The sequence below is a fragment of the Panthera leo genome, chromosome B3 (assembly GCF_018350215.1).
Source record: "Panthera leo isolate Ple1 chromosome B3, P.leo_Ple1_pat1.1, whole genome shotgun sequence".
Lineage (NCBI taxonomy): Eukaryota > Metazoa > Chordata > Mammalia > Carnivora > Felidae > Panthera > Panthera leo.
The window spans coordinates 44953146-44980022 of record NC_056684.1 but is presented as its reverse complement, the minus strand read 5'-3'; the positions used below and the strand labels follow the sequence as shown (position 1 = coordinate 44980022).

Below are 26877 nucleotides of genomic sequence, written 5' to 3'. Positions count from 1 at the left end.
CCTATGGGTAGAGATCTAAGATATGGACAGTAGGGATAACACCGCCCATGGGACTGTGTTTGGAGTGGTTCTAAACGTTTTCAGAGTTCAAGCAGCTGTTGCTATATGGCACCAGGGAGCGGAGAAGAGCGAGGAATGCTACCAGTTGGTGCTAAAAACAGATTGGAAGCCCTGGTCCACATTTGCAGAAAAACACTGCCTGGACTTGGCAGGCCCTCCTTGCTTTCAGACCTCTTTCTCTTCTTGAACATGAGCAGTTGAAATATTTTCTTCCCTTCTTTTCCTCTTTAGTACAACAATTGTTGTTTTGGTCAGATTTTTATGCACAAATAAATTATTTTACTTAATACATATACACTTCTTGCTGAAGTTGGGGGGTAGGAGTTCAGAGAAGGATGATAATACATCCTGTGCTTTGCCCCCAGCCTTAAAAAGCTCTAAAGATCTGGACAGGGGCCTATTTCACTAGACAGATAATGAAGCTACTATGGAGTGCTTGTTGGTGTACTGTAATTTTTGTTTTCTTTTTTTCCTTAAGCCAGACTTATCAAGTATAATTTACATATATTAAAATTCACCCCATTTAGATGTATAGTTCTATGAATTTTGAAAAATGTATATAGACTTGTAACCACCTTCACAGAAAAGATACAGAATATTTGTATTATCCCGCGAAGTTCCCTTTTACCGGCCCTTACCGTAGCTGTTGGCCTTCACCCAGCACTGATTTATTCCTTGTCCCTAGAGTTTTGACACTTGGGAATGTCATAGAAGTGGAGTCATAGAGCATGTAGTTTTAGTTTGGCTTGTTTCTCTTAGCATGATGCTTTTTGAGATTTAACCATGCTGTTGCATAGACCAGTAGTTGGTTCTATTTTATTGCTGAGTAGTATTCCATTGTATAGATATACTATAATTTATCCATCAATTGATGGATACTTGAGTTGTTTATACATTTTGATGATTTTGAATAAAGCTGCTAGAACCATTTAAGTACAGGGCTTTGTGTGTATATATGTCTTTATTTGGGGAGGGGGCTAAATACCCAAGACTGGTTTCTGGGTTGTAAGGTAAGTCTATTTTTTTTTAAATTTTTTTTAATGTTTTTATTTATTTTTGAGACAGAGAGAGACAGAGCACGAGTGGGGGAGGGGCAGAGAGAGGGGGAGACACAGAATCCGAAACAGGCTCCAGGCTCGGAGCTGTCAGCACAGAGCCCGATGCAGGGCTCGAACTCACAGACCGTGAGATCATGACCTGAGCTAAAGTCGGATGCTCAACCGACTGAGCCACCCAGGCGCCCCGGTAAGTCTATTTTTAACTTTATAAGAAACTGACAAACTGTTGTCCAAAGTAGCTATCTTGTTTTTCATTCCACCTGCAATGCATGTCAGTTACAGTGGCTCTTCCTTCTTCTTGGCACTTGACATTGTCAGTTTGTTCTGATTTGAGCCAGTCTAACAGTTAGTGAAGTGCCTTGTAATTTAATTACATCATTTCATGTCTATAACATTTGATCCCATGGTTCAATTCGGTGAAGTTTAAATGATTCTCTCCACAAGGAGTTTGTCTTTTAGTTGAGAACCTAATACAAACATACACAAAATCCAACGCAGTATTTCAACAATTGTCCAACTTAGTAGCAAGAAAGCTATCAGATGAAGTTCATGATTGATTTCCAGTGAGTTGTTCAGTTGACCATTGCTACAGCATTTAACTATCCCTGAATGGTTTTGTGGACACCAAGTCTAATGGATTCTTCCTTCACAATCTGTTACTAGTTTTTTGTTGTGGATTTTTATTGTCGACACTTCAGGCCTTTATCATCTCATCATAGATTACTACAGCAATTTCTAACTGGTCTTGTGCCATCTAGATTCTTTCTACTATAATCAGACCTAAACACAGCCATTAAACTCCTCTACCTAAAATGGTATTCTGCTGTTGTGTAACAAATTACCACAAACTTAGCGGCTTAAAACAATGCTATTATTTGTCCACACTTCTGTGGGGCAGAAGTCTAGACACAGTGTAACTGGGCTCTCTGCTTAGTGTTCACAAAGCTAAAACCAAGGTGTTGGCCGAGCTGCTTTCTCATCTGGACCTGGGGCCCTCTTCTGAGCTTACGTGGCAGAGTTCAATTCATTGTAGTGGTAGGACTCGGGTTCCCACTTCTTACTGGCTGTCAACTGGGAGATACTCTCAGTTCCTCGAGCCCACTCTCATTCCTTGACAGGTGACCTTTTTATCTTCAAACACTGGGATAGAAGTTCTCCCTCTCATCAAATCCTTCTTATGCCTCAAATTTTTCTTTCTAAACAAAGCCTAATCCCATTTAAGGGCTTACCAGATTAGGTCATGTCCACCCAGGATAATTTTACTTTTCTTACAGTGAACCATTTCATAAAACATAATCTATTTATGATTGTCATGTCCCATCTACGCTCAAGTGTAGGAATTAGACAAGGTGTATACGGCAGGGAAGGGGAATATTAATAAAAGACACTATTGGATCAGATCTAGGTCAAGAAATTATGTCTGTGTCCTTTCTCCTCCCTAGAGTCTCATTTCCCTATAAATTATATCCCTGGGCCAAAGGGTCCTTGAGCTTGAGTGGAGGAGCGCCACCCCAGTCATGGCTTCAAACAGTGAGATGGGTTCTAGTCCCTCATTTCTTTTCAGGCACCTTACTCTTTGGTATTCTACAGAAGCTGAACCTCCTCAATATGCTTCCGGACCCAGAGTGCATGCCACAGTTTGGGCTCTAGTCATTGCACGGTTTTGAGCGGAGGATTGACATGATATGATATGCATTCTAGAAAATTATTCTGGCTGCTGCCTTGAGAATAGGCTTTGGTGATCAGTGGTGCAGTTGAGGAAGCCAGAGTGGAGGCAAGGAGGTGAGCGAGGAGATGCTGTACTGACCCAAGTCAGAGATGATGGTGGCTTAGACCAACACGAGGAAAAGAATCAAGACGGCTGTGACTACAGACGTGAAGCAAGCAGTTAGAGGTGATCTGGCCTCCAGCACTACTAAGGTTAGAGGTCTACTGAACCAAAGGATCAGAGGTCCTGAAAAAGGATGGGACTCTCTAAAACTGGACCGGATCATTCTGGGTTGGGAGTGATAAAGTGACCCCTTGGCATTGATGGTGGAGGAATAATTTAATCTAGACCCAGCCAAAGCTTCTGTTTCTGAACATTTGGTGCCATGTGCTTGCCTGCATCAGTCTGTGCCCAGCACTTCCGGGGGGGGGGGGGCTCTTTTCTGTGTGATACCCCTAGTTTAATCCTGTTACCTTGGCAGTTAGCCGTGGCATCCATAGCGCCCATGAGAAATCAAAGGATAATTCAGATTCATAACCAAAGTGTCATTTAGGGCATGTCTCTGTGCATGGAAAGTGAAATCAAATGTTGAGGCAATTATGAGAATTATTCAGGCAAAGATATTTCTTCTTCCCTTATATGGATATTTCATGAAAAATTTCTAGGCCTGTCATTAACTAGCTCATTACTTTAATTAACCACTTCATTATGTAAGTGTAGACACAGCCTTAAAATTATTTGTACTGTTTTTTCCTGTGTGTAAATAACAGCGGAGTAAAAAAATATTAATTTATGAATGTAATTGTGTAGGTGATCACTCCACATTTACTCAGCACTAGCAATTAGTGCATGCAAATCAGCTAAGACAAAAGTCTCTCTGATCCTATTCGGAATACAGGAAGAGTTAATTTGCAAGAATGCCTGTTTCTGGCCCATCTGATTCTCTAAAGTCACGTTCTTGCCTCTGAAAATCAGAAACTGACCACATTTGTTGTGTGCTTTCTGATCACTGTTAATGCCCTTGCAAACACAGGAAATAAAATGCTAACAAATCATCATCCATTACCTAATTATATTTACCTAGACAGATAAAGTTGGGGGGAGGGGGAAGAGTGGATCATATTTAAAAAAAAAAAAAAGGCATTTCTCATTTGGCAAACAAAGATGAAATTTATAGCTTAATTATTCCTCATAGTGCCATACATAGAGCCTTTTCTGTTAAACATATCCAAGTCCTGAGATTTTTCTCCCAAAGAGGTGTAAAATGTGTGTTGATTCCCAATTAAATCAGTTCCCCCTCCAGTGGGGATAGTGCTAATGGGATTTAAACGTTCTTGAGGCTTCACGAGGGCACACATTAGGAAAAATCCTGACGTGGATGGAATATTGCTCCTTCAGCAACACAAATATCAACTAATAGAGAACTGTACAACTACCTCTGACATCCTGCGTTGTGGAAGCTGCTTGAATTAGTCATTTTCATTAAACATCATGCTTGTGGATGAATAGCAGCAGTTGATTTGTCTTGATCCTTGGACAATATTTGGACATTTATTTCTAGGTTGTTTATTTAAAAATGCACGATGCTGAAGTTTTATGAGATACACCCACAGGTCTGTGTAAACTGAGCTACATCCGCTGGCCACTGTGACCACATATATTATTAACTCTTTGTGTGCCATGGGAAGCACTCAGGTACCAGTCTCCCGAAGTTGAGAGCTGCTTTGAACAGGCACGGACTGCAGTGGTTTCCGGGAGATGAAGGTAGGTATCTAAATCCGCTTATTTAAAGTCAGTCAGAGAGAGACAGATACCACATGTTTTCACTCATATGTGGATCTTGAGAAACTTAACAGAAGACTATGGGGGAAGGGAAAGGGGGGAAAAAGTTACAGAGAGGGAGGGAGGCAAACCATGAGACTCTTGGATACTGAGAACAAACTGAGGGTTGATGGGAGGTGGGGAAGAGGGGAAAGTGGGTGATTGACATTGAGGAGGGCACCGGTGGGGATGAGCACTGGATGTTGTATGGAAACCAATTTGGCAATAAATTATAAAATCAATCAATCAATCAATCAATCAATCCACTTATTTAATCAGGGAGGGGCTCGGTTCAATTTTTCTTCTCCCATTTGTTGCAATTCCTGGGTATCTCCACCAGAGGGAGCACGGCTAATGTTTGGAGAAAAAAAAGCAAGTAGCCTTAAGCCTTACACCCTTACTACTCACGAAGGTGGTAGATAGCTTTTCTATCAGGGGCTGATATCTAAGTGCTAGCCACATGCTACGTTTTCACAGCATTATTTTGTTATTTTTAATCCCTTCAGTTTAAATTACATTATTTTTAAATAAAAAATATAGTCATAAGTTTCAAAATTTCTACAGTACAAAAGTAAACAGTGAAAACTCTCCCTGCTACATTTGTGCCCCAGCCTCTCAGCTACCCTCCCACATGCAACTAATGTTACCAGCTTTTTTGTGATGTGTCATTTCACAGGTATTTAATGGTATCAGTTTGTTTAGAGCTAAGTTATACATATAAATGTAAATGAATACTTTCCTACCCTTTTAAAGATTCCAGTGTACTATACGCACAGTTCTGCATTTAGTATCTTAGAGATTGTTGCCTATGAATGCAAAAAAAGATCTTCTCCAATCCTTTTAATGATGTCATTGTACACATGTACTGTAATTTACCCTATCAGTTCCTTACTGGGGGACAGTTAGGTTATTTAAAAACTTCTGTGATTCCAACAATGCTACAATGACTAAGCCTATAAAAACATTATTTCTTAAGAATGCAAGTTTACAGGGGCATCCAGGTGGCTCAGCTGGTTAAGCATCCGACTTCAGCTCGAGCCCCATGTCAGGCTCTTTGCTGTCAGCACAGAGCCTGCTTTGGATCCTCTGTCCCCTTCCCTCTCTGCCCCCTCCCCTGCTCTCTCTCAAAAATAAACAAACATTAAAACATTTTTTTTTTAAATGCAACTTTACCTGTAGGATAAATTCTGAGAACTGGAGGACCTGGGTCAAAGAGTATATGTATGTATAGGTTATTTCTGATCATGGCACCATTTTACACACAAGGGCTCAGAGAAGTGGAGTGACTCACCCAAGGACACACAGTTATTAAACACTGAAATAGGATTCACACACATATATAATTTAAAGACAAACAATAGAGGGGCACCTGGGTGGCTCAATCAGTTGAGCATCCAACTTCAGCTCAGGTCATGATCTCGTGATTCATGAGTTCAAGCCCCACATTAGGCTCAGACTTGTTGCTGTCAGTCTGTCAGCTCAGATCCCGCTTTCAGATCCTCTGTCCCCCTCTCTCTACCCCTCCCCTACCTGCACCCTCACAAAAATAAATATTAAAAAAAATTAAGACAATGGATATGAATATTTAAACAAAAGAAATTATTTAATGAGAATATATGCACATTAAACCAGTTTTTAATCATTTAGAAATAATACAGTGGTATTATAGGGAGAAGCATTGAAAAGAAAAGGAACATTCCTAATTCTATTACCCAGAGATAAACTATTAATTTGGGGGTACATATCCTTCCATTGTTCTTATTTACAAAATAGGATCCTATTTTAAATATTGCTTTATAATCTATTTTTTCCTTATTAATATTTAATAACTAGCTTCTCAGATCATTAAATATTTTGCCTTAACATCATTTTCAGCTTCAGTGTTTTCTATTATATAAAATGAACCATAATTTAACTAAATCCCTTATTGTCAGAAAATGTTCTCATGCCTCTCCCCACTTTAAGTATGATACGCAATACTGTGAGGAACATGTTTGGACTGGATTTTATTTTATTTTTTTTTTTGCAATCTATTGCACTGGGGCAGCACTCTACCCCTCCTTCAGTCCCCTTCAGCCTCTGGATCACCCTTTTGGGAGAATTCAACATTGTAGTTAGTCTTTGCAAAGCGGCAATGCCCAGTGCTCACTCCCCTTCTCCCCTATTTCTGCACATGAACAGAAAATAAGGGGACCTGGTTATTCCTCAGCTCACTTTGTGGTAGTGTCGTGGTCTGCTCAACCGATCAGACATTTGCTCCCAGGCTTTGGATCCCATGACAATGGAGGCACAAAAGGAATCTTGGAGGTCAAGGTCATTCTTATGGGACTGGTGGTGAAGGGCCACTGCTCCTGTGGGGTGACCTTGGTTTATCTGGCCCCCTTGTATCCTAGATCTCAAGCATGATTCTCTAGCCTTCCATTGATTTAGTGGGCTCCCAAGATCCTTGCAAAATGGTCTCTCTTTGCTTAAGATAGCCAGAATTGGTCTTGATTGCTCGCAACTGAAAACCGTCATGAATGCAATAGTAATTGTAAGCCTGATCCATGATTATTTTTTTAGGTAAAGAAATCATTTATGAAAGAAAGGAAAAAAGGATTGCTTTACATAACAAATTCTCTCATGCATTTTAGAAAATCATGGATCAAGTAAGGTACACCTGAATAGTTTAAAAATTGTTTACTGGCTAGCTTGTCAATAATCTTTTGGCACCTTATTAACATAGAAAGCTGTATATTTGTCAAGAAGGCCCTCTGAGGGGTGTCTGGGTGGCTCAGTCAGTTAAGCGTCTGACTCGATCTCAGCTCAGGTCTTGATCTCATGGTTGTGAGTTCAAGGCCCACGTTGGGCTCCATGCTGCAGGTAAAGCCTACTTAAAAAAAAGAAAAGAGGGGGCACCTGGGTGGCTCAGTCGGTTAGACATCTCACTTCTGAGATCATGATCTCACAGTTCTTGAGTTCAAACCCCACATCAGGCTCTCTGCTGTCAGTGCAGAGCCCCTTTGGATCCTCTGTCTTCCTCTCTGCCTCTCTCCTGCTAGCACACGCACACTCTCTCTCAAAAATAAAAGTAAACATTTAAAAAAAAAAAAAGAAAAGAAAAAGAAAGCCCCTTGATACTTGTGAGGTGATAATTATATAAAAAAATTAGTTGTATCTGGCTTTAGACAAACTCAATGTGTATAAATTTAGATCTATTATTCACATAAATAGGGAGGGAAGAGGGGCTCATTAGAAGACTGAAATACAAAACCTAGAGTTTGTCACCTCCTAGCACTTTTACCTTGGGCAAGTCACTTGACCTCATGGAATTGCTTCTTGATCAGCAAAATTGGGGTAGTAACAAGCCCTATATTACAACGTTGCTGCTTAGAGTCTAAATGTCAGGAAACATGAGATGCATGTGAAAGTATGTTATAATCTGTAAGATGTGAAATAGCATTTCTTTTATAATTGCAGGAAAGGAGCATTTCTGGTCTTTTTAGAGCTTGTTCATTATTTTATACCCGACAGGTTTACATCAAACCACCCTTAGAGTATTCAAGTCGATTCCATTTACAAAAACTTCGGCTTACTTAATTACTTTAATTAGTAAAAGCTATTTCTGGGGCACCTGGGTGATTCAGTTGGTTAAGAGTTATGACCTTACTGTCATGAGGCTGATCCCCATGTTGGATTCCATGCTGGGGTGTGGAGCCTGCTTGAGATTCTCTCTCCCCCTCTCCCTCTGTCCCTCTCCTGCTTGTGCGCTTTCTCTTAAAAAAATAATAGGGGCACCTGGGTGGCTCAGTCGGTTAAACGTCTGACTCCGGCTCAGGTCATGATCTCACGGTCCGTGAGTTCGAGCCCCACGTCGGGCTCTGTGCTGACAGCTCAGAGCCTGGAGCCTGCTTCGGGTTCTGTGTCTCCCTCTCTCTGACCCTCCCCTGTTCATGCTCTGTCTCTCCCTGTCTCAAAAATAAATAAAAACGTTAAAAAAAAATTAAAAATAAATAAATAAATAAATAAATAAATAAATAAATAAATAAAAGCTATTTCCTTTCCTTTCCTCCTTTCTTCTTTCATCTTTCCATTCATATATGGTTAGTATCTAGGACATTAGAGTGAAAACAAAGGTGATAATTATTTGTAGTTCCATTAAAACAACTTGATTCAATACTTCTTCCAAAAACCTATACTGTGGTTGAAAACTGAAAAATTTAATCAATTATTTCGCTTCCACAGTGCCCAGCCATTGTGTTTTATAACTGGTTCTCCTGATATGACATGAGTTCTTGAAGTCAGTGACCTGAGGCTACACTCTACCAGTTACCTTATAGAAAAATAATTGGGAAGTGATAAAGAAGTGTCCCTCAAAGGGAACCAGCCCCACAGAAGCAGATCATTCCCTGGAGAGAAGGGAGCATCTACGGTTATCCCTTCATATCATCTCAAGGGCCATGTGGAAGTCAAGGGAAGTCCTGGGGACACCATTCTAGGGATGATGGACACGGACAGCAGAAGGGGTGAGGATGTAGGTCTTGAGGTCATGAAAACTGTAACTTGCTCATATTTGTTTTTCTTGTTATCCTGGTAATGTTACCGTTTTTCTATTGAATTGATTTCTTTCCTGTCCATGTGACAAGCTGGATTCTTGTCATGTCTTCCTCTGTTGTTATCCCGGTCTCTTAACTGGCCTTCCTGCTCCCATTTCTCCTCCCTTTCAATTCAGTTTTTACACAGCTTCCATACACAGGGGAGAGAATGTCAGTTTTTATCAAGTGCAGCATAATAGGTCATTACTAATTAATTTGTTTGTTGACTATCTCCTATCCTCCCTAGAACATCAGCATGGACTTGGTATTGCACAATTCTGTATCTCTAACCCCTAGTACTGTGCTCGGCACATGACAGGAGCTCAGTAAACATTTATTGAGTAAATGGATGTAAATGGATGAATGAATGAATGAGTGAACACCTTTCTGTGGGATGACCATTCCTTTTTTCCATCATGTACTGAAATCAGACTTGTTCTACAAGGCATAGCTGACCTTCTCTAACTGTTCGTCTTTCCCTGTACTGTTATTCATGTCATAACATGCATCAAATTCTTCTTTGTATTAAATTAGATCTGTACCCCACTGCTTTGTAATTACCTCACATGCAGTCTCTGTGTCCTGCTCACCTCTGGTTCCCCTACAATGTCTAGCACATTGCAGATGGGAGTAATCAATTAGCATTAAGCTAGTGAACATTCTTAACTTCTTCAGCAGGTGACTCTCTACGATTATCCTAACTGGTCAATTCCAGTGACCTAATTTAAACTGGCAGAGATTTCAATCGACATGCATAGCGAGCATTCACATCATACAGTTAAAATCTATGGGGGACACAGAAGGAATCTAAGGCATGCTGTTGGTCCTTAAGGGGCTTACTGCTTAATTAGGAATACAAGATAATTCCATTGACCACAGCATTAGAGCCACTTTAGGATTCTTGTTAAAAATGTCGCCTGACAGAAGACCTCCTGAATCAGAATTTCTAAGGAGGTGGCTGAAAATCTGCATAAAATCTTCATAAGCTCCCCAGATAACTTATATTCTCAGCAAACTTTGAATTAATGAAAACCCCAATTGGCCTCATTCCTCCTTTCATTCCCAAATGGTGCATCTGATCCCTAATTATAGATGCAATCGGTCCCCAGTTCCTAAGAATAATACTAGGTTCCAGATCAACATGCAATGGCTTAGTATCAAATCACCTCTGCTACAAGTCTGGTATCTCATTCATTCAGTCATCAAAATTCATCCATTCATTTATCTCAAAATTTACTTAGAACCTGCTGGGTTTATAGTATTACCCCTGAGGCTTAGGTCTCATTTGTAGATTTCTGCCTTGGTCCTGATTCACAAGTCCTCATCTATTAACCTCCTATTAGAGAAGTTCCCCTTTGGACTGAAGCCTCATCCTGTCCTTGGTCTTCCTCCCCTCAGAGACTGGTGCTCTGTTCTGAGCTGTAGGTCAGTGGCTGAGGCCCAGCTATTTGTTGACAGTGTTTCCAGAGACTGAATGCTTACCTGTCTAGTCTCTGGCTTTCTGGAGTGCCAGATCTAGGGCCTCCCCCACTGTCTGCGCTCATTTTAAGTAAATGGACACAGTCTTTATATGGAGAGTAAGGCTTGAAAGATATATGAATAAGTGGCTTTTCTAACTCTAAGTGTTATAAAGTGCTAGTTATCATCATAAAAAATAGGACGCAGGTATAAATGCAGGATGTTATCAGCACAAAAGTACTGGAATACACCTATCTCTGGTCAGCCCTTGAAAACTGTGAAGTTAAATAAAAACAAGGTCTCATAAATGCACCATATTCAGAAGCACATGAATTGCAACTGACAGGTTTACTTATACTTGAAGCTATATAAAATGTCCAAATATTTTTTAAAAAGTAAAGAAAAGAAAAAGCAAGACTTTGGCCAGGACACTCAGGATAGTAGACCCTATCGGTTGTCCACTCAACAGCCTTTCCATCTTCTTGTGTTTCTTTCTTGCTGGGAAAGCTGATTCTCATTTCAGAGGCTGAAATGTCCGAAAGGTCCTTTCCAGGTTCCTTCCGGCTAGGGCATTGGCACGTGATCCAGTAAGTCTTGGTCAATGGACCCAAGCGGAAAGTCTGCTGGTGAAGTTCTGTGAAGTGTTTTTCCCTGATGAAAAGAACAACACTGCCCTTTCTGCTTTCAGACATAGTTGCCAACTTGATGTGTGGGGCGGCAGCAGCCACCTTGCTACAATGAGGGGATAAGCCTGAGGATGACAGCTAATACACTGAAGATCAATGAGCATTAAGACTGAAAGAGCCTGGGTCATTGATGTCACTGTTGAGGTATGGAATTAACCTTACCTGCAGCCCCTCTAAAGTTACTACCTTAGTAAATGATCTTTGTTTGTGCCATTTTCAGTTAGGTTTTCTGTATGTGTAGCTAAAATAATCTTAAATTTAAATGCAATCTTTAAATTAACTATCTAATTTGCTACTATCCTGGGTGTTTGTAAGAACAGTTTTATTCGCCTTGCGTCTTTCTCTGATTGAGACTTTGGTTTGAGAAGTAGCTACAGTAAAAGTAAAAGTAGCTGCAGTTGGTGGGGTATGAGGTTATATATGTTATATGATTTAATTTTTTTTTTTAATTTTAGAGACAGAGAGAGGCAGAGGGAGAGAGAGATAGAGAGAATCCCAAGCAGGCTCCACGTTCAGCACAGAGCCTGACACAGGGTTTGATCCCACAACCTGGGGATCATGACCTGAGCTGAAATCAAGAGTCAGATGTTGAACCAACTGAGCCACCCAGGTGTCCCTAATTTAATTTTTATAGGCCAAGCTCAAATGGTTCTGTCACTGCACAAAGTAATATTGACTCTGAATTATAGATGTGGTAAGTAAGGTAGTGTGTGGTGTAGAGACCTATGCAGGAGGGGTGTTCAAGTTAATATTAGAATTCTGTGTCTCTGACTTGGGTTTGCCGTTAACATGTGTGGATTCATGATATAACATTCTGACTGGCATAGTTAAAAATACCTGCCAAACCACAAGAAACTCTTAAACACAGAGAACAAACTGAGGGTGGGTGGGAGGGAGTGAGGGAGAGGGGAAAGTGGGTGATGGGCATTGAGGAGGGGACTTGTTGGGATGAGCACTGGGTGTTGTTTGGAAGCCAACTTGACAATAAATTATATTCGTAAAAAAAATCATCTTCACTCCCCCCCCAAAATAAAATAACATAAAATAAATGAAAATACCTGCCAAAACACTATGACATGATTAAATATATCCTTTTTGCTGGAAACATCTGGGAATTCTTGTTTCAGTTAATTGGAGATGTATGTGTGCATCCAGGTGTGAACAGACCACAAAGGCCCACTATTCATTTTCTTTTCAGTTAAACTGACCCAGGAAATGTTTTTCAAAGTTTTCAGGCAAAAAAAGTACACCCTGTACATTTTCAATGCTGTATTCTATAAATTAAGTGAACAATGTCCATAAGTACAAATTTACCCACTGGAATCTAATAAAGAATCTAATTTTATGGATAGAATTTGAAATTCATTTTGAAGGTTCTTGTTCTGAGAGTCCAGGCCAATATATAAGTGTTTTGCCTATGCAAGTGATAAGAATGCTGAATACATTTCATTTCAATTAGTATAATTTAACAAGAATCACAAATTGTTTTAGGATGAGTTTGCTAAATAACAGATATTGTGTACTATGGCAACACTACTAATTATTCAGTCTAGTTAGTATTTCTAATTATTCTTTAAAATGAAGTTTATAATCATAACGTGATCCCAAGTGAATTAAGAAAAGCAATAAAAAGATGTTGAAACTCACAACAGCTAAAGACAGTTACTTCGGTATTTTTTATAACCAGATAAGTAGTAATTAGCAGAGCTAATTGATTTTTAAATTTGTATTGTAATAATGAGAAAAGCAGTGATTCAATTATAGTAAGATTATTTTTCAGGACTATGATCAATGAGCAACAAGTAATAAAGAGAAAAGATAAATAACGTTTCCCAAATATGACTATTTTCCACATTTTAGAAATGGAAGGCAATCTTGCAATGACTTGCAAGTATATTATATATAGTAGAGGTTAATTGAATTATAGATGAAGCAATTATGCCTTGTAATGTAATCTTTCCTATTTAAGGCTGGAAACTACCGAAGTGCATGAATACAAATTAAAAAACAAAAATAAATTTTTGCATTGCAAAGAGAATACATATTAATTAACAATTAGAAAATATAGATGAACAAAAACATCAATAAAAAAAAATTTAAGCAAACAAGTCCCATTACTCAAGAGATAACCATATTTTTTTGTACATTTTGATGTATATTCTCTGACCTTTCTATGTATCATGTATATTATGATACACAGCTTCTACAAAATAGAATCATAGTTATTGTTTTATGCCCACATTTTCTTATTTTGAAATGCTTTACAACATAGGGAAATTTTGGAAGTACAGAACAGAACTCCCTAAACCCATCATCCAAGGATCCCACTTAAGTACCAATAAATATTCTTTACACAAAAAGATCCAATCCAGAAACAGATGTTGCTCTTTTCATGTCTTTGTAGTCTCCATTCTGAGACAACTCCAGTCCTAACTTGACTTTTATGATCTTGATGCGTTTGAAGATTACAGTTGTTAATCTTATTATTATTAAAAAATTTTTTTTAAACACATTTATTTTTAAGAGAGACAGAGAACAAGTGGGGTAGGGGCAGACAGAGAAGGAGACACAGAATCTGAAGCAGGCTCCTGGCTCTGAGCTGTCAGCACAGAGCCCGATGCAGGGATCAAACTCACAAACCATGAAACCATGACCTGAGCCGAAGTTGGACGCCTAACTGACTGAGGCATCCAGGCGCCCCGTTAACCTTATTATTAGTTATGATTATTAGCTGTTTTGTCAACTGTCCCTTGATTTGGTTCGTCTGATGTTTCCTCATGATTTAGATTCAACTTATTAGTCTTTGGCAGGCATATCTCAAAGGGCTGTTGGGCTCTTTAGCATCTTGTAAGATGGCACACGAGTTGTCAACTAGTGGTGGTGTTGACTTTTGTTACTTGAGTAAGATGGTACTTGCCAGGTTTTTCCACTAGGGAATTCTTATTTTTCCTTTGTAATTCATAAATATTTTAGGTGGAGATACTCTGAGAATGGGTGTATATATCCCATTCATCAAGCAATTCTCTTTTATTTTCTTAATTAAATGTATTATTACTATGATAGTTACCAAATGGTGATTTTCTAAGTCTGTTATTTTTTCTACATTTGTTAGTTGACATTCTACTGTAAGGAAGAGACTTTTCTTCTTTTGTGTGTTCATTCATTTATTTATATCAGAGTGGATCCATGGATTTCTACTGTTTTATTTCTTTTAAAGTAAAGTTTATTTATTTATTTTGAGAGAGAGAGAGAGAGAGAGAGAGAGGGAGAGAGAGAGAACCAGTGGGGCAGGGGCAGAGAGAGAGGGGACAGAGGATCATAAGAGGGCTCTGTACTGACAGCAAAGAGCCTGATGGGGGCTCAGACTCACAAACTGGGAGATAATGACCTGAGCCAAAGTCCAAAGCTTAACCGACTGAGCTACTCACGCACCCCAGGATTTCTACTGTTTTCAATGGGGGTATAATCTATTACTATTATTAATCATTCTGACAATTACATTATCCCAAATTTAGCCAGTGGGAGCTCCTACAAGTTAACTTACATGTCCTAACATGTTCCCATTGTTCTTTGAGCACTGTCTTCCTTTCTGGAACAAGATATTCCAGGCTTCTTGTGTATTTTCCTTCCTCCAGCCTTGGGATTAGCAATTTTTCCAAGGAGCCTGGTTCTTTTTAATGGAGAGTGGTATAGACACCAAGATCTCAGCAGTTGTGTGCTTACTGTAACCAGAATGTTGATACTCTTTTACTAGAATGTTGATGTGCCCAGGCACCCCCTTTTTTTTAAAGAGTGGACAAAGTCAGTAAATATACATATATACATATATAATACATATATATTTGATTTTATATTTATGCATACAGAATACCATGTGTCTACATCAGAATCTCCAATTTCAGTATAACACTGCAGGGTTAATTCTAACCTTCTCTCTTTTTATATTTGTAACTCTCTTCTCTGACAGCAAGAAACCTGGTTCCTTTAATCCATTGCTTAAACTGCCTCTATGTAGCCAATCTCTCAACCCCTGCTGGGTCACCCTTGGGTTAAAAAAAAAAAAGAAAACTAAATAATATATAATTATTATCTTTCCAAGACACAAATAGTTATCTATAACACTTTTTAAAAAATGTTTATTTATTTGTTTTGAGAGGGAGAAAGCATAAGCAGGTCAGGGGCAGAGAGAGGGAGACAGAGAATCCCAAGCAGGCTCTGCACACTATCAGCACAGAGCCCAATGTGGGGCTCAAACACACACCGTGAGATCATGACCTGAGCTAAGCTCAAGAGTGGGACACTTAACCAACTTAGCCACCCAGGCGGCCATAAGACTATTTTTAAAAGCTAAATATTACTCCACCAAACATATATGTGGACATTTAGGTTGCTTCCAAGTTCTTTTACACAATGAATTTTACACAATTCATTATTATTTACCATTCCTAGAAGGGCATACTGGGTGAAAGGCAAGAGTATTTTTAAGACTCTTAATTTTTAGTGCCACATTCTATTTTCTTTTTTAAAATATTTATTTTTGGGGGACAGGAGAGACTGAGAGAGAGAAAGAGAACAAGTTGGGGAGGGCCAGAGAAAGAGGGAGAGAGAGAATCCCAAGCAGGCTCCACAATGAATGTGGGGCTCGATCCCATGAACTGTGAGCTCATGACCTGAACCGAAATCAAGAGCCACCCAGGTACCCCTTTAGTGCCTCATTTTAAAGTCAAATAAAACTATATGAATTTGGATCCCACTTGTATGGGATTTATAATCACTCTTTCATGGATTGTACTAAAACTGAACTTTGCACTGGCAAAAGTGGCAATTACCTTGTAAAATGAAAAAATACAGAAAGAGGTATTTACTCAAGAGAGCAAATCATTTTCCAATCCCTTACATGCACATTCATCTACTCAGCAGCTAGTTCCTGACTGTCACCCTTGTTCAAGACAGCCTGCCGTGGGGCGCCTGGGTGGCTCAGTCGGTTGAGTGTCCGACTTCGGCTCAGGTCACGATCTCGCGGTCCGTGAGTTCGAGCCCCGCGTCGGGCTCTGGGCTGCTGGCTCAGAGCCTGGAGCCTACTTCCGATTCTGTGTCTACCTCTCTCTCTGCCCCTCCCCCGTTCATGCTCTGTCTCTCTCTGTCTCAAAAATAAATAAACGTTAAAAAAAAAAAATTAAAAAAAAAAAAAAAAAAAAAAAAAAAAAAAAAGACAGCCTGCCGAGCACTGCAAGTGACATAAGTTTGCGTTAGATGCCAATTCCTTCCTCAAGGAAGCCATTAAATTAATGAATTAAAAATCCTTAATTTATTCATCAAAGGAAGGCCCTCTAGGACTTCTGTTTGGCAGGACTTCATTAAGGATTAATTTTCATTATTTAAAAAATATTTTTAAAGGGCATTTTAAAAAAAGTCTATAGTTGAGACTAATTCAGAATGGCCTTTCCTTTATATCCTATGGTACATTTTTACTGGAACACCATACAGCACATTTTTGTTATTCAAAAGAACTTGGGCTTGCAGAATACTTGTGAATCAAAATATTAAAAATTGATTTTTTTTTTCAAATTCTGGAACAGTCTAGTCACTTTCTTTTTCTTTCTTTTTTTTTTTTTTTTAGGGAACACAAACTTAGTATAAATACATACTTTGGCCTAGATGCAGAGACTGGCCTTTTTAAGGCAGACTATGCTTAGAAATCCAGATGGCAGCCTTACTGAGGGCTTTTCTTTGAAAGGCAGGTACTAAAGGATGAGTTCATGGGTTTTACTAGACTGGGCGTCTGTGTCTCCTGAGACCTTGAGCTACATGAGCAACACCCTACCCTCAAGAAAACAGAGAACACTGGGGCGCCTGGGTGGCTCAGTCAGTTAAGCACGTGACTTTGGCTCAGGTTATGATCTCACAGTTCATGAGTTTGAGCCCCGTGTCAGGCTCTGTGCTGACAACCTCCCCCACTCGTGCTCTATCTCTGTCTCCCAAAAATAAATAAATGTTAAAACAACAACAACAATAATAATAATAATAATAATAATAATAAAGAAAGTGGACAAGAAGGTTAACAAAGACCTACTCTCAGGAAATTAAGAAAATGAGAATTTCATTCATTTTTTTTCATTTCCAAGCAAGCTCTCAGTCATAACGTCTGAGGAAGGCAGTGTGATAAACAACGTGGTAAGCCGGGGAGCTGAGGCAAGTCCCTCGTCTGCAGGAGATCCTACAGGGCGGAAGTCACTGTGAGTGGGTTGTGTATCTGCCACAACACAAGCATGGAGTCTGTCCGAGGTTAACATCCTAATACTTCTTTCCCTTGTCCGCCTTCAAACTTTCTAAGAGTTTCTAAAGAAGATGGGCTCTGACGGGCTCTCGTAGGCACACTGACTCGAGTCTAGGAGTCTCACTGACTCTTGGCCCTGGGGTAAGACGATCCAATCCTTTGAAAAAGTTTTCTCATTTCTCCGGCAAATAGCACAGCGTCCCGTTTCTGCTGGGCCTCATTTATCATTCCCAAGAAAATCTTTTGCAGACAAACAGACTGTCTCTGAAGGACCCCATCATATTCTGTTTAGCACAGGCTCGCGTACGGGAGCTGCCCTCTGATTGCCCTTCAGGAGACTCTTAGAAGACTCACTATATTTCTTTCAATGTTTGGAGGCAGACTGCCAGATTTTAAAGAGTTAGTGAGAGGGTGGCAAACTCGTGTTAACCTGAGTGTCTGAAACACTGGGTTAAGATTCTGAGATTCATCTGGGCTCGGTGGTAAAACAGTACTCTGACTGACTGCTAATGTTTGATAGGTTTGGAAGGGGGTGGCTACCCTTGTGCCACATGATGCTGCCTCCGACCCTTTTTTGGACTAAAGATAGGGCATAAATAACTCACTATAACAGCCAGTGTTTCTTTAAACCTGTATCTCATTCCTGTGTCACTCTGACCACAGTAGGGTAGTGCTATGGTACGTACATACAGTTCCCCAGAGAGCTCCTTCAAATAAACTCGGTCTTTAAAGTTCAACCTTAGTGGGGCGCCTGGGTGGCGCAGTCGGTTAAGCGTCCGACTTCAGCCAGGTCACGATCTCGCGGTCCGTGAGTTCGAGCCCCGCGTCAGGCTCTGGGCTGATGGCTCAGAGCCTGGAGCCTGTTTCTGATTCTGTGTCTCCCTCTCTCTCTGACCCTCCCCCGTTCATGCTCTGTCTCTCTCTGTCCCAAAAATAAATAAAAAACGTTGAAAAAAAAAATGTAAAAAAAAAAAAAAAAAAAAAGTTCAACCTTAGTAAATCTCCCAGATTGTACCTGAGGTCCCTTTTCTGCACGTGGACTTCACACAGTGGGGGCTGAGGAGCAGGGAGCAGAGGATATCTACTTTCATATGATCTGCGCCATGCATTAACAGAGGAAAAATGTCCCATCACTGTCAATGGAATGAATATTCTATCAAAACGGCCCTCTCATTCTCCAGTATTGAGATTAACTTTACCTGCTAAACATGGTAAAATTTATTTCGGTGGCCTATGACCACCATCTATCAGCATCCGACCCCTATCTATATAAAACAATAAGCATGATCTTAAGGCACTCTTAGGGGCTGTCTAAGAGATGTATATTTGCTGACATACAACCTGACTGAAGCCAAACACCATTACCCCTGTGACTGATTGGAGGGCGGCCGTAACTGAACAGTTTTATTTCCCTCCAGCAGCTGAGCTCCCTGACCATGCGAGCTGAGCTGACACGGCATTTCAAGTCCTGTTACCAGCTCAATGGTTCTCTTGTAAAAAAAAAAAAAAAAAAAAGCAAAAAAAAAAGGCACCTCTTCATTTAGCCTCTCCATCTTGATCATTGCTGATGGGCTATCAATAATTTCAAGTTGGTTGAGCAGTTGGCTGAAGGTTAAATAAATTCTGCTGGCTGTTTGCATGATTGTACCAGAGCGGAAGGATTCCAATTTAAAGCGGTTTTCTCACAAGTGCTCCTTGGAAATGTTTCTACAGTAAAAAAGTTATGAAATTCAGTTTTGAAGGTCCAGGTGCACTTGAAATGATACCATCGTCAGGTGCCACAAGAACCCTGACATTAACAAAAATGGGATTTTTCTCTAACTTCAGATTTTCCCCAGAGTAATTTAGAACCCAAACGACACACGGAATTAATTATTAGCAGGGGAAATTCTCAATATGCTATGGCCCTATTTTGGATATTGGTATTTGTTTTCTAAAAATGATCCAAATTACATTTCAGAAATTCATCCATTAGCAATAAGAGCAGGAATGTGTATCACAAGCTGTAGTTACACAGGTTTCCCTTGCTATATATGAAAGCAGAACAGTCCTATGAAACCTTTTGTAAGCCAAAATGGCATAAAGAGGCAATTGGCATTAACTTACATGGAAAAACTTTTAAGCATTGTCAGATCCCCCAAATGACCTCTTCTAGGTTTTTCTGATATGTTAGGACACCTCTTGCTAACAGATGCACAAAATAAATCAAGATAAAGCACATGGTTTTGACACGGGTGGAAATCATGGCGGCCTAATGCGGAGACGCTGAGTGTAATTCCCAAGAAAGGCGCTGGGTGGCACCACTCTTGCTGCTTCGAGTGCACCTGTAAAGGCTGGGGGCAAAACAAGCACAGAACGCTTTTTCGCTTTCCTCCTTGTTTCGTAAAAGTGAAATCCTGTCTGGATTCCTTTTCATTAGTGAACGCAGGTCCTAATGCAAGTCCTGCAAAAACGTGAAGTGGTGTGGTGTGGATTTTTGAAAAGCAGGGGATACCTGGATCGTATGAAGTTTTCCATTGCTAAATAGCCAACTTTTACAGTACTTTATCCACATTCAGGAGGTGGTTTTCTTTTTTAAAGTAAATTTTGTTTTTTCCCCCATTGTACGAAAATGATATGCACTGGTTATAGAATATGAACAAAGTACCGGTAAGCAAAAAGAAAAGAAAAATCACCCATCAGTTAACTATTTTCACCATTTTGTCATACATCTTCCTAGTTTTTTCCACGTACATCTATTTATAATATTTTCTTTGGCTAAGATGTGAGTTTTACTGAATGTGAAATATTGCATCTGTAAAAACTAAGCACACAGATGCTCTTCCAGATATTTTTTGAGCTTCCTGAAATTATTTAAGCTGTATTCGGTGTGAGTTGATGTTGTCACATCCTTACGATGGGTTTCCCATGAAGCGCTCAGATTCTCAAGTCTTTTTCGTGATACTATGTTTTTTGAACTGTAATTTTCGAATCTCTGATTCTGACAATAAAAGTGTATCTGGTTTGGGGCGCCTGGGTGGCTCGGTCGGTTAAGCGTCTGACTTCGGCTCAGGTCATGATCTCATGGTCCGTGAGTTCGAGCCCCGCGTCAGGCTCTGTGCTGACAGCTCAGAGCCTGGAGCCGGTTTCCGATTCTCTGTCTCCCTCTCTCTCTGCCCCTCCCCTGTTCATGCTCTGTCTCTCTCTGTCTCAAAAATAAATAAACGTTAAAAAAAATAAAAAAAAAAAAGTGTATCTGGTTTGCCTGGGTCATAGCTAATTGATTTGGTATACGCTTATGCAGATTTTCAAAGATTTTTTAAAGTTTACAATGTTTTTGGCATTGTTTTCCAAACAATAAAACCCTTAGCTTCCTTTTGAGTAGGTAGAGAGGCTGATTACAGATGTCTCATGAGGCTTACGCCTGTGTGGCCTGCTTCACCCTTCAGCCGACGCTGTACTGCCCCTTCTGCTTTTCACACAGGAGGAAGCTCTATACACATGTGAGCTTCACCATTTGCAATTCACTGGTACTTCTGGCATGGTAGAGCTCACTACCTGGGAGAAAACTTGGTCTTTACGCACTTACCCCAGTTCTTTTTAGTACTCATCCTTCCCTTACATTTGCACTCATTGCTACCATGAAAGATAGTTAAGTGGTCTAGAGAAAGTGAAGACTACAGTAAGATATTATCTTGGTTCCTATGGCTCTTCTCTGACTTACAATTAAATTACCATGTTTTTCTGAGTAACAAGGGAAGATGATAAAGCAGCAGTGGAAATGACTTTGGGTGATTTTGAGCATTGTTACTCCAAGTGTGCTTTGCAATGCAACAGCATCAGTATCATCTGGGAGCTTGCAAAAAAATGCGAAAATCTCAGAAACTACTCAGATGGGGCACTGGGTGGCTCAGTCGGTTAAGCGTCTGAATCTTGATTTCAGCTCAGGCCATGATCTCAGGGTTCGTGAGTTCGAGTCCTGCATCAGGCCCTTGCTGGCACGTGAAGCCTGCTTGGGATTCTCTATCTGTCTCTCTCTCTGTCCCTCGCTCTCCCTCTCTCTCTCTCAAAATAAATAAGTAAAACTAAAAAAAGAAAAAAAAAAAAGAAATTGCTCAGATCTACTAAACTAGAATCTGCATTTGGACAAGAGTTCTGGTTCTTTGCATGTACATTAAGAAGCACCTGGGGGCGCCTGGGTGGCGCAGTCGGTTAAGCGTCCGACTTCAGCCAGGTCACGATCTCGCGGTCTGTGAGTTCGAGCCCCGCGTCAGGCTCTGGGCTGATGGCTCGGAGCCTGGAGACTGTTTCCGATTCTGTGTCTCCCTCTCTCTCTGCCCCTCCCCCGTTCATGCTCTGTCTCTCTCTGTCCCAAAAATAAAAAAAATAAAAAAAAAAGAATCAATTAAAAAAAAAAGAAGCACCTGTCTAGAGGAATACATTTTGTTAAAATGTTGAAGTTCAGTCATTTATAATCATGCATTTAAATAGTGTAATCTGACACAAGACCTTGATGTTATTTTGATTTGTTTGAAAACAATCCCCTCACCGTGTGATATTAATCTTTAAACCACAAAGAGTAGCTGCGATCTATTCCCTTACCATGGTCACTGATGTCAGATCTCTCATGAGTCGGTTTAGGCTGCACCCTGAATAGATTTAGAAAGGTGCGTCAGACCACTTATCAGAGGCTCTTTATGCTTAATCATACTAATAGAAAAGCAATAACAACAACAAAAAAAAACCCTTCTAGATGACTTAGTCTTTGCCAGGCATTGTTCTAAGTGTTTTAAGATAACTCAATGTACAAAATGACCCATTAGGATAGACACTAGTCCTGTCCCCATTTTACAGGTGAGAAAGCTGGGACTTGGGAGGACTGAGTAACCTGCCCAAGGTATGCAGAGAGTAAGTAGCAGCGCTGGAATGCAATCCTGACTAATTAGCTCCAAAGTGCATTCTCCTAATCACTCTGCATAGGACGATACAAAAACACAACATGACCATTTTATGTGAATTTGCAATATGCTAGTTTGAAATCACATAATATAGAAATATAAGTTGCCGCTCTCCTTATCCAGTTTTGAATCATGCAATATTCCTAAATTTAAAAAGTGTCAAATATCTCGTAATTCTGAAGCCTCCTGGTTGAGTGACCGGTAAAAGTGTTTATGCTATTACCACGTGGTGGCGCCACTCTGACTAGGAAACAAATAATCCAGCTCTCCTTTGTCAGCTCTGGAGAAAATCAGCCTGGAATTAAGCTAGGTCTTTGGGAATAACCCTCAAATACAATGTAATCCCTATGAATCTGACTTATGTACTGTAGGCCTGGATCACAGTGTCTGAGTTAATTTCAAGTGAAAAACTTTCAGCTCTATATAGTATGCTCATTAGTATTTGAGTTGTCACATTCGTTTCAAAGATTATCTTTCAAAAAAGGCAGTGTGTTGGGGAAGAACACATTGTAATTCTGCAGCAACTCAGTACTCTTTGCTTCTACGACCACATATCAAACAGACTTTGCGAAATACACAAATATAAAACCTGGCGTATGTGGTGCCCCCTTTTGTGGGCACAGAACAAATTGTTTCAAATTACACAGACAACCAGCTCCTTGTTGTTGTTCTTGTTGTGAGATTCACATTATTTACTTTAACAACTATCTGACTCTAACGTGTTCTTTATGTATTTTAGCACAAATTAAAGGAAATTCAAAATAATTTTGCACATGTATGTATACATACTAGCAGACCCCCAGTGAATGCTTTTCTGCTTGAAAAGTTTATGACTATGAAGCTAGCAGTTCTATGTGCTAGAGCATGAGATCAACCAGAGACTCATCCAAAGTAGAATTTCATCAAGAAATGAAATCCAGGCAGTCTTTCTCCTGCTAAGGTGATCATAACAACACTAAAGTCATAATTTACTGAACTAATAATCATTTTACTATAAGTTCAAGGCAAAAGTGAATTCTCCATAAGAAAACAAGTTATTCCATATCATTTTAAAACTGTCAGTTTATTCACGGGTCAGTCATTAATATATGTGCCAATATACTAGAAATATAGATCCAATAAAACAGGAGGTTATAGTAAGTCATTAATTAAGACCGGCAGCTTTGGCAAACTGTCTGAATCAATTTTACAGACTCGTGTCAAAAGTGTTAATAGTAGTTGAAAGGGTTTTCAAAGGGTAGCTCGCAAAATTAAAAAAATATATCCATGACTAAAACCCAGAGATAAATACAAAAACGTGTATATATAAATTTCTTCACTAAGCCCTTGGATCTGCCTTGTTGAGACCATTTCACACAGTGTAAATGGGAGGCGAATACCCACGAAAGAGAAAAAATGAAAAGTGGGGGTCCTTATTCCCCTCCATGACCTCTGGCAGGTGCTCCAAGGTGGATAGATGATGGAACGATACTAAAAAGGCAGCCCATTAATAAGAGATGCCAGAGCAGTGGGAGGTTAGGTCAGTGGCGACATCCACGGAAGACTTACCACGAGCTGCATACAGAGCCCAGCGCACAAGACAGGTAACTTAGCTGAATGGAGCACAAACACTGGAGCCAGCCTTCCTCTTGGGGTTTTTCTAAGTGCCTCTGACACTTATTGCTGTGTGACCTCAGGCGGGTTACTTAACCTCTCTGTGCCTCAGTTTCCTCATCTGTAAAATAAGGAGAATATTAGTACCTACTTCACAGGGTTGTTACAAGCATTAAATGAGTTGATGTGTACAAACACACTTAGAACCGTATTTGGTACAATTTATTTATTAAAACAAATAAATACAGATTTACTATAGTCTTCTCCAATTCCCTCAAAGTTTGCATACAATGAAGACCACCTCCTGACCCAACCTGTGTGAAGTTATCTTTTAAAACTACAAGTGAGCTTTGGTCAACCTCACTGCCTACTGGACTGCATTCAAACTCCTTGGCCAAGTACAGAGACCTCTTACAATGCCTTCTTTCTACTCCTTCAGTTCCTCAGTCTTATCTCCAGTCAGCCTGTGCATTCTAGATACACGAAATTATTTGCTCTTCCCCAAATCCGGCAAGTTCCATGTCTCCAAACTTTGCTCATGCTGGTCCTTCTACATGAAATGCTCATTTCTCTTTGTCTAGTTGGTGAACTCTGCTAAGTCCAGCTCAAACAATTCCTCCTTTAAATAGCTCTTTTTAAATGTTTGTTTATTTTGGTGTGGGGGGGGGCAGGGGCAGAGAGAGAGGGAGAGAGAGAATCCCAAGCCGACTCCATGCTGTCAGCACAGAGCCTAACACAGGGCTTGATCCCACAAACCGTGAGATCATGACCTGAGCTGAAGTCAAGAGTTGGCCGCTTAACTGACTGAGCCACCCAGGCGCCCCCATTTCCTCCTTTAAAAAGCCTCCCTTGACCATTTCTCTTTGCCTGTCTGTCCCTCCTCTCCTAGCATCACCACCCCCTGCCCAATGAGTTATTTTCTATCACCTCCATCCTCTCATTGAAACTATGTGTCATCCATCATATTAGCTGTTGCTCTAGAGTATAAATTTCTAGAGGTCATCTGGTTCCCCAAACACCTGGTAAATATTTATGGTATGGTGGGTTACTATACAATAGTGCCTTTCAATGCAATGCTTTCATCTTCAACTATTCCCATTCTGGGTTTTGATTTCTGGAGAAACCCAGGTTTTCTAGTGAAGTCTCTATCTGGGATCATGTGAACTTGACAAGCTCCCACAGCCGCAGCCAGCTCTCACAGCTCGTTTTTGGTAATCAGGGGCTGGTGCTGGATTCCAGCCTTCCCCCCACCACTCCGCCCCCCAGCCAGGAACTTGTGCAGCGTTCAGGCCACTGTACTTTGGCTCCTGAAAGCAGCCTATTATAGACTTCATTTCTCTGCAAACGAAAAGGAATAAGCACAGACGACTGTATTTTGGATTGGAATATTCGATTGAAGCAATGTATCTAAATACAGAGCATGAGAACTGTCCCTGACACCTATATTAATCACCCCCTCTCTCTGATTCCTTCCCTTTGTCTTAGGGAAAAGGAACACTCTGAGGCAAGTGCTGTGAAAGTTCCTCCTTTACCACAGCTCTGCGTGAGGTGAGTGATGAAACAAGCATCACTGTGATCCTGGTGTTCTCTTGTGTAATCACTAAGCACCAGAGTCACAACGCGCTCCTCTCTCAGACTGCTAACCAGCCACCATTGTGTTACGCTGTATGGAATATGTGTTTTGGTATCAACATCACATTTTTTTTCATGTTTTAAAGGTTTTGCTAGGAGGAAACTGCTAATCACGACCCCCTTGTTGGGACTAAAATTCAGTTCTGAAGGGAGATTGCTTTTCAGTCCCATAGTTTTATTTCTCTGGCTTTCATGAAACACAATTTTGGCCCAGTGGGGTCACGAGGATGTAAAGTACCACTAAGACTTCTCGTTTCTTTTTCTTTTGAGTCTCTGAAACATTTTAAATCCAATCAACCGTCTTCAATCGGCAGAGACCCTGAGTAGAAAAACAAACAAAAAAAAAAAACTACCAGAAGCCATGTTTCTTAGACACAGAGACAGAAACTAATGGAAGTACTCTGGGTGGTCAAAAAGTTTTTGAAAACTCACAAGTAAGAACTATTTCTTTGGAAGGTAAATAAATGAGGCGTTGATATGTTCTGATCATACCTCCCGCTTTCCATTACTAGGAATGAGGTGCAGGACAATAGACATCGTTACGAACATCAAGGAGAGAAAAGAAGAACCAAAGGTGCCTCAATGACTGTTAGCATGAATACATGACGATGCCCTTACATGTTTTTCATAGAGGAGGTGTGTGGGTCAACCTGTGTGAACATATGGGAGCCAGCGTTCAATGCCTCTGATTCTGCACGACTCTTCCCCAACATGAACCTTACGAGATATATTGTGTTTATTTTAAGTTACCTGTGGGGTGTGTGCTCCAAGCCTTCTGTAGTCATTGCCAGTGAAGTGGAAAGTAAAGGCCTCCAAACAGGTCACTTTGCCACTCTTTACCCTATTTCACAGCTTGCCCTACGAATTTTGCTTTTAGCTGTAAAATAGTTCTGTTGTGGGTAAATGCTGGTGTTAGGATTAGTTTATGAGGGGTGCCTGTTAAGCATCTGACTCCTGATTTCAGCTCACGCCATGATCTCATGGTTTTGTGAGTTCGAGCCCTGTGTCAGGCTTCGTGCTGACGGGGCTGAGCCTGCTTAGGATTTTCTCTCTCTCTCTCTCTCCCTCTCTCC

General features: G+C 40.3%; 1 long non-coding RNA gene across 4 annotated transcripts; it reads left to right on the top strand.

Moving 5' to 3' along the window:
* The first annotated feature begins 1268 nt into the window (after window positions 1-1268).
* LOC122221965 lies at window positions 1269-26532 on the top strand. Of its 4 annotated transcripts, none has more exons than XR_006203552.1 (5): window positions 1269-1305; window positions 4388-4590; window positions 11368-11509; window positions 25658-25720; window positions 26317-26532. It is a non-coding gene; the product is annotated as an uncharacterized LOC122221965 (long non-coding RNA). The 4 variants fall into 4 exon arrangements; XR_006203553.1 differs by having other exon boundaries at window positions 1270-1305; window positions 4515-4590; XR_006203554.1 differs by lacking the exon at window positions 4388-4590.
* Window positions 26533-26877: the final 345 nt, after the last annotated feature.